Here is a 10,682-nt window from a genome sequence, read left to right as displayed (position 1 = left end):
GGGAAGGAGGTTCGCTGTTGTTTGCCACACAGAAGGGCAATTACTGAGTCAAAGAGGATTGTCAAGGAAGAAAGGATTTATGGCAGGAGACACACCTGCTGGGAGGGGGAGGTATGGACTGTCTCAAATCTGCCTCCCAGATCAACAGGGTCAGCAGTTTTTCTGGAGGTGAAATGAATACTGCATGAGGGGAGTGAGCATCATTATGTGTTTGGGGAATGCAAGCGCAGGGAGAAATCATGTTAGTACATACATCCCATGACCAAAAACTGGTGGATAAGTCCCTCCCAGGGCAGGGATTTTAGTATTATAATGAGCCAGGGGTTAATACTGCTCATTCTTTCAGTCTTGTGCATAGGCTCAATGGGTCTTTGGGCACAGTCTGTGGTGGAGTATTGCTTATCTTGTCTGCTCCAAACAGTGACAGTAAGGCTTTGTAGTTATCTCCTCACTGCAAGGAGGCTCTGCCATTCTGGGAAAGAAACTCAAAAGGGAATGCATCAGTGCAGCAGAAAGTTACAAAGTTCTGGTCAGAAAATCTCACTGGCCTGTGAACTTGCAACATAAGAGAACCACACACACACAAAGATGATAAAACTATTTTTTGCTTATCAAGCTAGTTACAGTACTACTTGAATATCTGAATCCCAGAACCTCCCCTCCAAACAAAGGCATGAAAATTCTAAGGTGCCTTAGCTGAAAAGAAGCTCAAGATGCAGAATAGTAGCTCAGTTTTGTATTTTGCAGTAACAAACATTGAAGATTAAAGCATCCCCCTCCTCCAACAACAGGGAAACAAAAGGGCCAAGAGCACCCAAGGGCCAACACAGACACACAATTAGGCCCCCACAATAAAGTGGCAATTACTGCAGGAATCAATCTCCCAGGGAAGGATGCATGACCTCTGATGAGACACCAGGCTAGGCTTAGCTCCCTTTTGCTGGCTGAGGCTTAGTAAAAGATGGGGGCTGCAGGACCTTCACCAACAGGTAAAGCTGGTCGAGACAGGAGGGGATGGAAATTTGTAGTTGTCCAGGGTCTTCAGCGGTCAGTCGGCTAAAAGTGAGGGAAAAGGAAAATCAAGTCAAAGATGGTGTCTCTGCACTCACCTCCCTCCGCTCTCTCGGGCTCTGCACAGGCCCAGTGCACCAGGTCTCTGTTCTTAGACCCTACCGTGTGGTGTTCCCATTTCTCTATTAGAATGACCCTCAGATGCTGATTAATCCCAGCCACCTGCCACCACACCCCACCCAGGCCCCTTCTAGAACTGACATAGTCAGTATATCGCCGGACACTGCGAGTTCCTTCTGAAGGGCCCCTCGCACGGGTTGGGCATGAGTGGCCAGGGACCGGCACACCATGGGGGATGAGAAAGGCATGGTGAAGATGCCGGTGGAGATCAGGTTAAGGCACCATCTGATACCGACTTTGCCTGTGTCTCAGGCCTCCTTTATCACTCTGAGGCCTGCTTTCCCACAGGCTGTCCCTCCGCCCACCCACGGCCAACTCACCCTGCCTGCAGTCTGCTCCCCCTTTTCAGGCCCCTCAGGCTGTCTCCCTGCCCACTGGCCCATGTCCCCAGGCCACCCGTTCCAGCTTTCCTGGTTCCCCACTGTTTCCCTTGCTATACCCCCAAGCTGACTCCTCCATGCCCTTCCAGGGTACCCCTCCCAGCCCTGCTGGGCCCCGGGCCACTACAACCTCTTTGAAGAGGATACAACAGAAGCTGTCGTCTTCCAGGCTCTATGGCCGTGGGCTCGGTGTGTCCATCCAGGGCTGACACAGCAGATCCACTGGGCCCCGGGGCTGCGTGTCCACCGGGGCCTGCGTGTCCACCGGGGCCTGCGGTTCCCTGTGCTCGTGCAAACTGTGGAGCTCTGCCGCCAGCGACCCCCGTCTCTCCGGAGCCGCCTGGGCCTCCGTGGCCTCCGGGGCCATCTGGGCCGTCTTGGCCTTCAGCATGGCCTGCTGCACCGCCTGCACCTTGGTCTGCAGCCGACACGGCTCCCCAACCTTTGTCTTCGCCCTCAGAGCCCTCTGAACCTCTGAGCTCCGCCGGTAGCGCGTGACTCACCTTGGGCTCCTGAGAGCGCCTGTGCAAACGGCCCTGTTCTGCGCCCCTGGAGACCCCGCGTGAGGCCGCTGGGCACGTGATTGGTTCCCGCCCAGCCCTCCCAGTGCGCGTGCTCCGCGGGCCTGCCTGGAAGGCGGTGCCGATGCCCGCAGGGCCAACCCCTCCCGGTGACCGGTCCCCTGTTGTCGGTTCCTGTCAGGAGAACACTGAGGCGCCCTTCCGAGGTTGCACACTTAAAAGCCGGGCGCGACCAGGGCTCCCCCGTGTGCCTGTGCCAACCGGCTTGTGCTGAGGACTTCAGGCACCCGGCTGCTTCCTTCTGCCACTGGGCCCCGTCGGCGCGTTCTGGCAGCGGGTGGGGCGTCCCTGGGCCTGGCCCGTCCCATCCAAGGGTCTCCCCTGCGCGTGCACGCGAGCCCCGGGATGCGGAGCAGTCACTCCCAGTCCCTGCCTGTCCTCGGGGAGCACCCAGGCCAGTCCCTGGGGCTCGGACGGGCCTTGCTCCTTCAGCGACACGGTTCACTGCCCTTCCCTCGTGCCGCCTCGCCTGGTGGGGGTGCAGAGTAGGGTGGGGGCCTTGGGCCCTGGGGCCTGGGGATCGGGAATCAGCTGGGGGCCCCACCGCCTCCCGCCGGCCATGGACTCCCAGATGCCAGGCACACCGTGCCACCTGCAGGCCTGGCCCAGGTGGACGACGGGAGGGACCGGCTGGACCGAGGGCTGCCAGAGCGAGGAGCCACGACCCCTCAGAGCGGATTCCAGTGGCTTCGTCCGTCCTCTGCTGGCACAGCCCTCATGGCGTCTCCTTCCCCTAGGAACAAAGTCTTGTGGCTGTCTGGGGGGCTGGAGGTGCCAGGGGCCCTCAACTGGGAGGTGACCCTGTGTCTGCTGGCCTGCTGGGTGCTGGTGTACTTCTGTGTCTGGAAGGGGGTCAGATCAACAGGAAAGGTACAGCTGGAGGCGGGCAGGGCGGGGGCAGCGTTGCCCTGGGAGCTGTGTGTCTGTCTCCACACTGTATCCACAAGTCTGTGGGGCGAGAGGCTGCAGTATTCTGTCCCGGGGACCCTGGGCCTCTGACCTGGCATGCTCAGGCCTGCCCACACCCTGCTCCCTGGGCTGGGCACGACTGCAGGGGTGGTAGATGGGTACGACCCTGGGAGGGGATCCGGGCATGGCTCCCACCTCCAAGCTTAAGGCTGATGCACTTGCCACATCTCAAGTCTTCCCTGTAGCAGCTGTAACCTACCTACGTCTGTGTCACGTCTAGCCCTGAGACAGCTGAGTGGCCCCCAGAACGGCTGCCCACACTGGGGCATGCGCTGGAGGGGTGGGGTTGGGTGAGGGCGGCTGGCCTGCGGGGACATTCTTACTGTGCTAAAAAGCCACTGCAAACATAGCAATAAAAAACATGTCATTTTCCAAAGGTGCCTCCTCCTGCTGCCTCTGCTTCTCTGGAAGGGGACAGGGTGCAGGAGGTATGAGGGGGGCCTTCCCCCAGCTCGAGCTGCTGCGGTCAGCCAGCATGTTCTGAGGGCCTCTGCGCCGAGCACGGGGTCCAGGAACCGGGAAGGGACCAGGGAAGGCAGCTGGAAAGCCTGGTCCCCCCGGAGCTGACACACTTGGGGAGAAAAGGATAACAGGAGCAAATCGAGCAGGGAAGGAAGGGTTGGTGCAAAGATTCAAGAGGTATGTAGAAAACACAGGAAAGATCTCGTTAGCCTGTCAGAGCCCCAGATTTAAGGCAGGCTGGATGTGGAGGATGAAGAGTGTTGTCAAGGAGGACCTCCAGGCTTTGGCATAACCGGGCTCTACCGAGATGTGGCCATCAAGGAAAAAAGCAGGTTGGTGCAGGGCGACAAGCAAAGAGTTCGACTTTCAAGCTCTTTCCTGTATTTTCTATACATCTCTTGAATCCCTTCTGGTCACCATCATCTGCAGCCTGCCTATATTCCTGTACCTTTATATTTCCTGTAGACACTTTTCTACATCTTCAATCAGGCTGTGCCTCTGGGCCCCCTGCACTCTCCTCATGCCCTCTGGCTCTGAGCTGCTGGAGTGGGCACCTCTGTGCCCTGTGCCAGCGCTCCCTGCAGCTCCCTCCAGCTCCCAGCACATCTCCCTTTTTCTGTCCCCTACCCAACCTGTGCACAGGGTGGTCCTGGGAGTGCAGGGGAATTTGTGCCCTTGGACACAGCCCTCCCGCGATGCAGCCAAGATCACTGAATAAATGCCTCAGTCTCTCACTCTTTGGAGGACAATTCTGAGGTGCAAGTGACAGTCAAATGAATGAAATGAAACAAATGAATAGTAATAGGAGCGGGCAAGTAAGTGCTGACTTACTAAGCTGCTATTACATATCTTGGTAAAAGCACCGGTGATGCGTAAAGGAATAGAATGTGTGGAAATATTTCTATATTATATGAATTGTGTATAATTAAAATGTATTCAGCTAATATATGCACAAAAAAACTAAAAATACTTGAAGAAAATTTAGGTGAACTTTATTTGATTTTGGATTGGAAAAGACTTTTCTAAGCCTACTAGGAATGGAATAATGATAACCAATAACATTATTGAGTGATTACTGTGTTTCAGTCACTGTTCTAAACACTAAGCAGGAATTAACTCATTTATCCAAAAATATACCACATTCTCCTTATAGTTATCTTTAGTGGTGAGATAATGGTTGATTTTTATTTTCTTTTCCAAACTTGCCCATATTTTCTCTCTATTTTTTTTTATAGTGAACACATATTTCATTAGTAAGCAGAAAATTAAGAAATGTATTCATCAATTATTGTTGAGAAAATCTTCTAATTAGTTCCCAAGTGAACTACTTTGCTGAAGTTTTAATTGTCCTGTTCAATTCATTGGAGGCTGTATTTTTCCTCTGAAAGTTCCTTTAATTGGCACTTTTTCGTGATGCAATGAGGAGGACTATGCTATGAAGTAGTTTCTGAAGTCACTGAGCCTCCGGGCCGTGGGCAGACACTATGGGGCCAACGCCATACCACTCTACTCTCTCTGTGGCTTTGAGCTGCTTCCAAAAAGCAATCCTTTCTAAATTCTACACACAGTGTTCATCCTATCCTGAAAGTTATTCCTCCAGAGGGCTACTGACAGTTTGCTTCATCAGCATTTTGTTAATATTACACAATGAAATATTTTTTCTTCTGCCCCTTCCAAGTGCTCCTGTGTAACACATGTGTGCTTGAACACAAAAAATACATCATACACACACAGGGGTGCTCAGCAAATAACAGCCCCTCCTCTCCAGAGTGCCAGTCCTAAACATTCTGGCAATCAAAGCCTTTGTGTTTCTGAATCAGAGAAAACTTGTTTGGAATGTATTAAATATATTTTCAATCAAAGGCATAATCTGTAATGATTAAGCCTCAGAGCTGACAGGGCCAGTGTGTATAGTTCAAGGAAGGTGATAGTTAAACAAGGATCTTTTTACCAGATACTCAACATCTTTCTTGAATTCTTAAGCTTCAAACTGGTATAGCCGCATGAATTTGTAAGCCCTGTAGGTACCTCAAACCCAACCAACTCCCAACTGACCTCACTGTCTGTTCCCCCACTCCCCAAACGCTTCCCTCTCCTTTCTTCTTTATCTCCTTTGTTTGGGAGGCATTTCCTCGGCCTCCCATACTCTCATCTCACTTTCCATCTACTCAATTCCTTTCAACATGTCCTGTCTACCCTCCCTAGACATCATCTCTTACCTATATGACGAGAACAGCCTCTCCCCTCATCTGCAGATTCCTGGGCCCCTTCCCTAGAGATTTGGCCTGAGCGGGGCCCACCTGCTCTTGGGAGGGGGATGGGCCCGGCACAGGTTGGCCTAATATGGACCGGGGTGGGGGGCCAGGCCTTTCTTTGCCTGTGTAGGTCACTGTGGGCGCTTCTGCTGGACCCAGGACTCTCGGGGTCAGGGCCCGGTGGGAAGCCTTGGCTGGCCTTGTGTCCTGGCCTAGTGCCCTTGGTCATCTCTGATCCCCCTCCCCTCCCTCCCTCCTGCCATTTGGGGACAGCAAAAGGCAGCTGTTGGGGGCCAGGACCAACCTGGGAACAGGGGAAGCTGCTCTGCTTTGAGCAGCTCAGCTGCTCCCCCAGGTACTGCCTGGACTGGGAGGCCACCTGCCACTGATGGCCCTTTTGATGGTGTCCATCCCCTTCTCACCCCTCCCATCCTGATGTATGACCCCCCTTGACTGGAAGGGGCCTCTCCCTCCTCCCTGGAGCCCCCTGTGTTGCCACATCCTTATCTCGCAGCCTGGGAAGGCTTGACTCCCTGTGCTTCCCCCAAGGCCCCGTGTGTGCGTGAATGGGGGGATGAGGCGGCCATTCTAAGCCATGGGGGGGGGGGGGCGGACTGCTAGGCAAAGAGGACCAATCAGGAGTCTTTAACTTTTAAAACTTTTTATTATGGAAATTACATATCTACACACAGGAGAGAGAATAATATTTAAAAAAATCTACCCTTTATCCAGCTTCAACAGTTGCCAACATTTCACTAGTTTATTTTGAAAGTAGGGGAGGATTTAGGGATGCAAGCAGTAGGAGTTAGTGTTTCTTGAAAGGATAGCAGAAGCGGCATCCACCTAAGCTTGCACAAATAAAGGGGTGCCCGCTGCAGGCTACAAGGGCATCATGTGGCCCTGAAGGACAGGGTCCACAAAGGGCTGGAGTGGTGTTGTCAGCACCAAACAGCTGTTATTTTGATCACTGTCCTGCTCTTGTTCGCACTCCCATTTGCAGCCTGAGGGGGCAGGGCAACATGGAAGGGCCCAGTGCTGCCCTAAACTGCCGCTAATCCTCACTGCGTCCTGGCCATGTGTCACTCCCCATGCAATCCTCACCACAATTCCAGGAGATGTGGAATAGCATTGCCTCATTTGATAGCAACTTGAGTCTATCTTTGGGCATAATATTGATAGCACTGGGCTGTCACCAGGTATTTGCTGTTCTGTCTCCTGCACTGGTTTGTGAGCTCCCAGGCAGAGCCTATAGTGGATTCTTTTCTGTAGTCATCGTCTTCTCTCACTGACTTGCAATTGCCTTGTCACTGACTTGCCATTGCCTTGTCACTGACCAAAGAGCAGGCAGGGCTGGGCACCAGGAAAAAGGACCAGACGGTGCCTGCCCTTCAAGGTCTCCCACTCCCATCTGGGAAGGAGTGCCTCAGTGGTGGCTCCTGCAGCAGGGTCATTCCCTAGGCATGACGGGGGAGGTGGCGGGCAAAGTGAACTGAGGACAGCTGGCAAGGTTGGAAATAGGTGGTACTTGTGGTTCCCCTATGCCTCATTTAGGAATGCTTTTTGAGTTCAAACCATAGGAAATGTATTGTTGATAGAACACGAAGTCCAGAGGGAGGTGGTCTTGGTGTTGGTTTAGATGCCCAATGAAGGGTCCATCAAGGACTCAGGCTCTCTCCTTCCTGACTCTTTTAACAGCATGTGGGTGTTCTGAGGTTTGGTGGTAGAAATGACTCATCCTCTCCTGTGAAGGCATAGCAGGTAGCCACTGTATTAAAATGAGTTGTTTCAGTGTCTGATAGCCCAGGATAATTTGTGAGCTCTTTGAGGACAGGGGCTTTGTCTGTATGCCTAGTGCCAAGCCCAGTGCCAGGTACACATGAGGGACTCATTCATTCACTGAAGAAATGTTTCCTGATAAGTGTCATGGTTGAAGGAAACACAGGGATCCAAGGCACTGAGCCCAGCCTATGGGGTGGGAGTGAGGCCAGTAAATACTTTCTCCTGAGGTCACAGAGGCCTCAGCCCAGCAACATACTAAAAGTTTTCATTCCATTAACAGCTGAGGTCTGAAGACATTCTTGTGCCAAGGCTCATGGGGGCTTACAATTCAGTTCAATTACCATGTATTTATTGATTTATTTAGAGACGGAGTCTCGCTCTGTGGCCCGGGCTAGAGTGCCGTGGTGTCAGCCTAGCTCACAGCAAACTCAAACTCCTGGGCTCAAGAAATCCTTCTGCCTCAGCCTCCCAAGTAGCTTGGACTACAGCCACATGCCACCACACCTGGCTAATTTTTCTGTTTTTAGTAGAGACGGGGTCTTGCTCTTGCTCAGGCTGGTCTCGAACTCCTGAGCTCAAGCGATCCTCCCTCCTCGGCCTCCCAGAGTGCTAGGACTACAGGTGTGAGCCACTGCACCTGACCAATTACCATTTATTGAGCATCTGTTATGTGCCAGGTGCTGGGGTGACAGAGATTAATCATAGTTCTCATCTTCAAGGAGTCTCTAGGCCATTCAGGGAGACAAGCCATTTCAGTGCTAGATGATGTGTAAGCACGTGAGGCTTCTGGGAGCAAGTGGCCCTTTAACCAAGATTTGAAGGATGAGGAGGGGTCAGCTGGCCCAGAAGCTGAAGTGCCTCAGTGAGGATGGTGCGTGGGTTGAGGGAGGAGTCCTCAATGCTGCTGCTCCGGGTTGCATTCGTGTGTCTCAAGTGATCTTTAGGTCATTTTCTGATGGTGCAGGAATTCAGTTTCTGGGCTGGCTCTGCATTTTCATCCAGACTACCTACTTTGGATCTGGGAGTTCCTTGTATTTCTATCTCTGCTAGTTCTTTGGCCACAGAAGTGGCTGGTTTAATGTTTTGTTCTGGTCATCTAATGACCCTCTGCCTGTCCGTGTCCACGTCTCTGACAGTGCTGTGGGTGATGGATGGAACTGTTCATGAAGGGACAGTAAAACATCCGTCAATGCCTGAGAACTGCTGCATCTCAGAAAATCTTAGGATTCCTTCTGTCGTTCTGATCACAGAAAAAGGGGCGGTGAGAAAAGGAAGGCGTGGAGCCACGAGGTACACAGTGAGATGCCTGGCTGGTGGGCCTTGACCTCCCTTCAACTTGCCTTGGGCTGCTGCTTCGTCACCAGGAGTCTCCTGAGGGCAGCCTTCACTTCCTTGTTCCTCAGACTATAGATCAGAGGGTACAGCATGGGGGTTACGTTGGTGTAGATTAAGGACACAATTTTGTCCTGTTCTGGGGTGTAGCATGACTTGGGGCGAATGTAGATGAATATCGCACAGCCATAGTGCAGAAGCGAGACCAGCAGGTGCCCTGCGCAGGTGGAGAAAGCTTTGTTCCTGCCCTCCGCTGAGTGGATTCTGAGGATGGCCGTGATGATGAACCCATAGGAGAGCAGGATCAGCAAGAAGGGCATCAGCAGGATGAGCATGCATACGAGGAAGACTGCGATCTCATTGGCTTGTGTGTCTGAGCAGGCCAGGAATAGCACAGCGGGGATGTCACAGAAGAAATGATTGATCTCATGGGACCCGCAGAAGGGCAGGAGGAAGATCAGCGTGGTCAGAGTGAGAGAGAGTGCAAAGCCGCTGCTGCATGCCAGAGCCAGCATCTGCAGGCACAGGGCCCTGGTGATGATGAAAGCGTAGCGCAGGGGTTGCAGATGGCCACAAAGCGGTCATAGGCCATCACGGTCAGGAGGAAGCACTCTGCCCCACCCAGGGCGATGAAGAGGTGCATTTGCAGGGCGCAGCCCAGGAAGGACATCCGCTGGTTCCTCGAAAGGAAATTGGCCAGCATGTTGGGGACAATAACCAGTATATAACCAATTTCAATGGTGGACAGGTTCCGGAGGAAGAAATACATGGGGGTCTGGAGGCGGGAATCAATGAGGGTGATGAGGACAATAGTTGTGTGCCCTGCTAGGGTGACAAGGTGCATGATTAGAAAGAGTCCAAAAACAAGGATTTGCAATTCAGCAAGGTCTCCAAAGCCCAATATAATAAACTCAGAGCTGAAGGTGTGGTTTTTCTGCTGTGGGTCCATCCTATATTCTTCTTTGTAGAACTCCTAGGATGGAAAGGTCAGTTTTTTTGTTTTTTTTAGCAATTCTCCAAGTTGTGGGAAACCTTGAAGCCCTTTCCAGGGATGGAAGTGTAGCCAGCTCTCCAGGCCCTCCAGGCCCCTTTTCCAGGATCAGCCCTTGTCTTCATGCTACTAGCTTTTTGAATTCTGCCCTCTGCTCACTGAGAATGAAGCCCTGCTCATGTGACGTCACTTTTGTTCACCTGTCGAGTTACTACAAAAACGACCTGAGACGAGCGAACTCTAAATAGGAAGTTGCTTTTCCTGGACTCCAAGGACAGTCTTTCTGTCAGAGCTGATCTCCAGTTTGAGAGTTGTCTGGGGTGGGGGTGGGAAGCTGCAGACTCAGTGAGCTGCAGGGGATTCTTGTAGGATCTAGACGCTTTTGACTTGGCGCATTGGCTATCTTGTTCTTCCCTTACTACCGCCTCCAAACGCCTGGAGTTCCTGCAGGTGACAAGCTGTGAACAGAGTGCTCGAGAGCTGCCTCTCCTATGTCCCTGCCTCAATTGCAGGGAGGCCCTGCATTATGTGTCACCTCCTTCTAGATACCTCCCCTGACCCCTAGGCTGTGTGAGGCCCTTCCTTATGTTCCCACAGCACTCTGGGCTTCCTCAATCATATTATTTATCCCTGAGTCCTGTGATTCTTTGATTATTTCTCTGTCTACCCCAACAGCCAATGAGCTCCATTATGGCAAGAACGGTGTCTTGTTCAGCCTCTCAAACAGTGGCTGGAACATATT

At 52.5% G+C, this 10,682-nt stretch overlaps 1 pseudogene; it reads right to left on the bottom strand.

The window, feature by feature from the left end:
- Positions 1-8,948: 8,948 nt before the first annotated feature.
- LOC138378446 (olfactory receptor 10V1-like) lies at positions 8,949-9,898 on the bottom strand (annotated as a pseudogene).
- Between the last annotated feature and the right edge of the window lie 784 nt (positions 9,899-10,682).

Source organism: Eulemur rufifrons, chromosome 30, assembly GCF_041146395.1.
Source record: "Eulemur rufifrons isolate Redbay chromosome 30, OSU_ERuf_1, whole genome shotgun sequence".
In the NCBI taxonomy this organism is placed as follows: Eukaryota; Metazoa; Chordata; class Mammalia; order Primates; family Lemuridae; genus Eulemur; species Eulemur rufifrons.
Note: the sequence above shows the minus strand (reverse complement) of the source record. Positions and strands in the feature narration are given on the sequence as shown.